Raw genomic sequence first — 6,904 nt, 5'->3', positions numbered from 1 at the left:
ACATAAGTGAATGGCATAACAAGTAAATCCGAGTGCACTCACTTCCACATACTACTCAAATCTCTCAAAATAATTTTAATTACGACTATTTGCATTTGTTTATATTTCTTTCTATTTTCTTTTATTTCAATTTTTTGCTGTTGAATGCTCGCCGAGATATTTACAGTCTGGAGCACGTAGCAACAGCTGCTATTGTTGTTGTTGCAAATGTCATTGGCCGAATTGTGTGTGGTCACAAAAATTGAATATCAGCTGTGCTGTTTATTCATATTCAAATTCACACTTGAATATCACTCGGATTCGAAACACGGTGTCGAAATCCTTTAGCACTTTTGTTCAACACGAGGACTCAACGGCAACTGAATGAATGAAACGGAAACACGGCTGCGATCACGACTTCGTTGAGCGACTAACGAAGCGCTTCATTCACTTCGGCTTCCCTCGCCTCTCAACGTCAAACACCCACGCACAAAAGAAACACAGACGAACACACACGCACTCACGTACGTATTCAATTGTACCGTTATGCACTATTTAAAAATGGCGGCCAAACCTTAACGTTTTGATGCGTTGCACAACCAACGCGGCGGCATTTTCAACACAAACTGATTGTCGATTCGATTCTGTGTGTCGCTTCAACCGCATGCGAAACGTTCTGGCAATGGAACACTGAGAATAGAACAGCTGCGAGTTTTCCAACACAACACAACAAGCAAACAGCAGCAACAGTCGTTCGCTTTGCTACCATTGCCGGCAACAGCAACTTGCTTGTTGCGTGCGACACAAAAATATCGCATGAGAGAAATCATATGGCAAGACAAGAGACGAAAAAACACTTACCCAAGTATTGCCAAGTATATCAATAACAAGACTAATTAGGCACAATTTTTTTGTTGCCGCTTGTTTTGTGCAGTTTTCTTTCTGGATCGGATATATAGGCGGAATTGCGAGTCAGAAATTTTACTTTGATACGCGGCTACTTGTTAGCCATTTGACGCCGCTTTTTTTTCACCAACTGAAGGACATCGGCATCGAAAGGACGCATAATAAATTGCGAGCATCAAAAAATTTGCTCTTGGCCATGCAATGAGACAGCGAGAACGTCAAGGCAAGGCAAGGCAAGGCAAGGCAAGACGAAGGCGTGGCACACACTAAGTGTGGATGGGCAAAGGAAAAGGGAGCAAAGGACACGCACCGCTTACAAAAGTGCGAATTGTGTGGCAAATTGTGTTGGGTTTTCCGTTTTGACGCTCCCTTTGCTTTATTTGCAATTTTACTTGATGATAAAGTTGACATTGTCAATTTAGCAAATTTCTTTTCGGCTTCTCTTTACTCTTACCTCTTTCTCTTCCCCTTTCGCTCATTTCCATTTTGTTCTCTTTTTTCCTCGTATATTTGCTACTACTTTTGTTAACCAGTTTTCCATTAGGTGGTGAATGCTTTGATTGCGTCTGTTGCCCTTTCGATTTTAGCAGCTGATTTGATTGCATTATGTAATGGAGGATTATAACCAGTTGGGCCGCCATTAGAAGTATTTTGGTTAATAGGCCTTAAGTGTTACTTCGTTCAGCTGAAAGTAGAAGAAAAGTGTTTTGTTATGTCTTGCAAAGATATTTTTCAATCATGCAGACATTCAAATCAATTTTATTTTTAGGTTTTAACATTTCTTTCAAGTATTTTTATGTGGAATTTCTATGGAATTGGTTATTTGTATTATATTAATATTGCACTCACATCATTTTTCGATATTTTTCAAAATCTTTTTATCTACTAAGGCAGCTTCTTTTTATATAATTTGATTTGTTCATTCAATTAAACAACCATTTATATCTCCAAGCATTTTAAGCAATAATATATATATGTATGTATATAAACATATATATAAATACATAAATTGTTAATATTTCTGCTTAATATTTTTCATTGGGAAGACAAATTTTTTTAAATGCTTTAACATGTTTTTTTGTCGTATAAATAAAATTTATAGATATACATATATACATTTTACACATTTCATCCCAATTTTTTGCATTAGCAAGACAGTTTTCTTAAATCAAACAAATTTTATCGTATAATTATACTATATAACATCAAATTGAAATCTCACAGCATAGCATTATAACATAAATAAATAGTTTTTCTTCATTGAATAAGTTCTTTTCTCTGGTCAAATTTCAAACGAACGTTTTTCTTTCTCTCAGAATTGTAAAAATAAATATATATTTTACATTTCTTCTTAAAAATTATTTATGCTAGACTTTTACTCTTAAATACTTTAACTCATTTTGTAGTCCAATTTTTGTTGCACTTTGCTTTACAATAATTTTAGGTCTCACAACATTTCGCACACAAATATATATTTTGATATGCCTTCTAAGTTTTCATTCCCCTACTAAGGCAACAACTGAAGCCATTAAGCTCCATTAGTTGAGACTTGGGTACATTTAAACTATACTACCCTGCAATTAGTACAGCAAATCATTGACATTTGTTTGTTTAGAGCGCCCAACTGGTAGCCTGTGAAGCGATAAATAAGCACAGCTCATCCGAGTCCCGCCCAGTTACACCCTTTGCCATTCATCCACGCCCACTCACAGAAAGCACATTCGCAGGCAGGCCGAGCAAGGATTCATCTCTAATTAGGATAAACAGCTGTTGCCAAATTAATTACATATGATGGGCACATGAACATAAACACGAGCAGCCGCCCATCGCTCTGGTCTTTCTCTCTCACTGTTACAAATATAACCTTTATTTAGCCTGCCTGTCTTCAACATGTTCTTGCCTCAATCCCTTCCCCCTTCTGCTACTCGCCACTCTGCTGAAATTTTGTAATCAAAATGAAAGACGAAATGCTGCTGTTGTTGGCAATCCCCAAGCCAGCAATAAATCTCACAATCAGCTGTCGAGCTAAAAGATACTTTAGCTCGAGAATAGCCCAAAATGGAAACTCTGACTGCAGTTCGTTCGTGGTCCGCTTTGTTGCAAAACGTAAATTTGCATAAACAGCCGGAGAAAATCCACTCGAACGCTGCAGTTTGGTAGTCCGTAAGTCACCAAAGAAAACTGCTGACTACAATCTTTTTTTTAATTTTTTGGCTCTCAAAGTAGGTAAGTGTGGAGAAGAGGAGGCAAAGTGGTGCACAGGTGCAAGCTGGTATATTTTATGCTGCTTTTGACGTGAAATCGCTTGGGCTGAGAGAAGTCAACGCCTTGATCTTAATGCATATTGTGAGTCAACTGCTTGGCAGCCTTTTTTTTGATTTTTTCCTGTTGTTGATAACTTGTGCAACGCTCGACAAAGGAACTTAAAGCTACTGCAAAAATATTTGCACAAAACTTTTCTGAGCTGCACGCTTTGCCGAAAGTTCTTGGAATTATTTTGACTACTACATTTTTGCTCATAACCCAAAAAATTTCTTATAATCAACTTATCTGGCGATTTCTGGTGCTCAATTCACTCAAAGCTGATTACACAATATCCCTCAGCGCTCGACAGCATTCATAATCATAAAAATAGCACACGATACACGATAGGTATTTGAATATTTTCCTTTCGCTTTCGCTTTCCCTTCCCAATCGATTTGCTACTTAACATCTTAGGACTACGACTCAGACTCGGTTAATCTCGGCTACAATTTGTTTCGCTTCCCTCTTTCTATTTTTGGTTGACTGTCCGTCCGCCCACTCTGAAAAGAAAAAGGCCTTTAAAGAAAAAGATTTCCCTTGAATTTTCGTTTAAGTTTGTTGATTTTTCTATCAAATCAGTAAATCTATTATTGCTGCTGCATCTGCTTAAGAAATTTCTTGCTGAATATAATTTTGGAAATAGAAATACATTATCTTAGCATTCAAAGCCGTTGACTTTTGGCGGTTTGTTTCTATGATTTCATTTCGTTGATTTCGTTTCGTATCTTGGACTGCCATTGGATTTTGTTGTATACACAGTTGTTGGAGAAAAAGGTTTTCTTTCTTTGACTGTGGAATTTCATTGAATCCGCCCTTAATGCGACTGTTTTGCTGGCGCGTCTGTCACTCAAATGCAAACACCTGTAATAAATATTCGTTTGTCGTTTCTGGTTTACGCTTTCGTTTCGCTCGGTTATCCTGGTTTTCTGGCTGCCTGCCAGATACATTTTGCTTGATTTTCCATCTGAGCGCACAGCCAACAGCCAACAGGCAACAGCCAGCAGCAGGCCGAGCAAGAATAGCAAGAGAAACGAGAAAAAGATGCGAGAAGAGAACAGAAGAGTGCCAGCAACAAAAAGAAATGTGCCTTGCTGGCACATTTTCATATGGCATCGCACGGAAACTTAACTCAATTTCAATTCACCTAGCCAGGGGGAAAACAGGAAAGGGGGCGGCGGAGTATCCATCATTTGGCCAACAGCTCGAAAGAAGTGCAGTTACGCACTTGAGCAAAAGAGTGAGCTAAGCGCTGAGTTCAGTGGCCACCATTTTTGTTTTTTTAAGTCGCAAAAGGCAATGGCCCAATTTGATGTTGCACATGTTGCACACACACTCAAGGGTACGAACAATTATACACAAGCGGCTGGCAGCTTTGCTCCTAGCTTAATTTAGCTCAATGGAGCTACAACTGCTACTCGAGCTGTTTCCTTCCTGTTAGAAATTGCAGCAGCAACGGCAGCAGCAAAGGCAGTAACAGCTGCCGACCGATAGATGGCGCACTTTCATTATCACAGCAGCGTGTCACAATTTGCGCACATCTGAGCACTCAGTGTGTGTTATTAATTGCGTAATTTGTTTATTAATACACAAGTGAGCACACACACACACACCTGCATCGGCCACTTTCATAATGCAACCTGTAAGCGGGCCAAGGCTGAGTGCCCACAGAGGATCTGCACAAAGCGAGAGAGCGAGCGATGCAGCGATGGCAAATAAGCCAGCTTTATAGAGTGAAACAGAGATAGCTAGAGACAGAGTTATATATAGCATGAGAGAGGGAGAGATAGCAAGTGATAGCACTTGTGTGGTGGAAATCTCTCTACCGCATCTTGCATCTTGTTGCAACCGCATCATAAAACGATTTCGCAGCCGCACAGCTTGTGTGGCTTATTCAACGCAATTATGAAACTCACCTGCTGCTGCTGCTGCCACGCCACAAAATTTAATCACATTTCAACTGTGCAACACTCAAAAGTAGTGCGCACACTTTGCCGCCAAGTGTTTGACTTGCAATTGAAATGTTTTGCTTCGGCATTGCTCCCCACCAAACACACGCACACACACACACTTCGCACACGCATACACACACACACATTTGCCCACTTGGCACACGGCATTTACGAGTTTGGCGCAAAAATGCATGGGGTAGCTAGGGAGTTGACTTGTGGGGCATAAATCAATTTTTATACTCCTCTATATGTGCGGATGTATGTGTGTTGCTGCCATCACTTGAGGCAGCATCAACTGTTTTTGCTGCTGCTGTTGCTGTTGCTGCTCCTTTTGCTTCGCTTTAATTGCTGCACACGGAACACATTCTAATGGCAAACACGAGCGCACATCCTTTATGCTGAGAATGAAGTAAATGCGAAAAGCTGGCAACACTTTAATTAAATTATACATTAATTGCCAGCGTCTTATTAGCACAATTACAGACACACAGGCAGTGGTAACCAACGCAAAGGACACGTGTCTCCCAGTGGCAAATAAATATCAACACGTCAACATGAAACCACGCCCCAAACCCTCATACACGCCCACAACTCATGGCGAACAGTCAGTGACCTTTGCCCAAAATTGACTTTAATTCTGTCTCTCGAATTCATTTGCTTTTCTGTCTTAGCAGCCGCTGCCATCGTCATGCCAATCAAATGGCAAACTCAAGTAATTTGTCGTTTGTGTCGTGACAAAGATTTAAGAAACTCTGAGCATGAATATTAAATTCGTTACTTGCTGACAGAATTATAAACTCTAAATGTCTGTGTTTGTTTTTTAATTAAATACATTTTGAGAGTAAATTTAAAAGAAATTCTACAGACTAAAAATAGACAGAAAAATCAATACAGAATGCAGCAAAAATGTCTATCATATAAAGTTCGAAAAATACTTCAATAAAGGCATTATTCTTAAAATATACCAAATTAATATACCGAAAAATATACCGAAGGATATATTTTTTATATCAATATGTCAGTATTAATCTTAAAATTTATCAAATTAATATAAATTAATATACTGAAAATACTAAAATAGACCGAAGGCTTTATTTAGTATATCAATACACTATTACATTTAAAATTATTCTATTCAATGGGTGGCGAGTAGAAAAATAATACTATTCTTAAAATATACCTAATTAATATACTGTAAAATACTAAAATATACCCAAGGCTATATGTTGTCTATCGATATATTATTACATTTAAAATACTTCTACCCTATTGGTAGCAGTAATAAAAATAGCAACTTGGTTGCAGCTGTCAAGCCGCCAAAGGTCAAAGAGTAGTGAAATCAATAAGAGCATCATATAAAAGTAAGCAGCGAAGTAAGCAGCGAAGCAATGCCAACTTATAGTCATAATAAGTTTATGTTTATGGCCAAACTACGCTGAGCACTGAGATATCTGCCCAGACACTAAACATGATCACGTAGTCCTTGCTGACGTATGTTGGGCGCATTTGCATATTGTGTGCACTGATTAATCAAAGACAAAGCACAACAAGAACGAGAGCGAGAACGAGAGCGAGAGTGCCAATAAGTTTTTGCAAGCCAATATGGCGTATACGTCACGTGCGCATTTGAATTGCATACAGGAAGCCAGTTGGCTGATACTCCACCACCAACTATGTAGCATCCACGAGGCATTACCACTGGCATATCAATGATTACCGAACAAAAGCAGCACTAAACACACGACGCAGGTAGCCAAACACTCACT

This window comes from Drosophila sulfurigaster, chromosome 2R, assembly GCF_023558435.1.
Source record: "Drosophila sulfurigaster albostrigata strain 15112-1811.04 chromosome 2R, ASM2355843v2, whole genome shotgun sequence".
NCBI lineage: Eukaryota > Metazoa > Arthropoda > Insecta > Diptera > Drosophilidae > Drosophila > Drosophila sulfurigaster.
Note: the sequence above shows the minus strand (reverse complement) of the source record.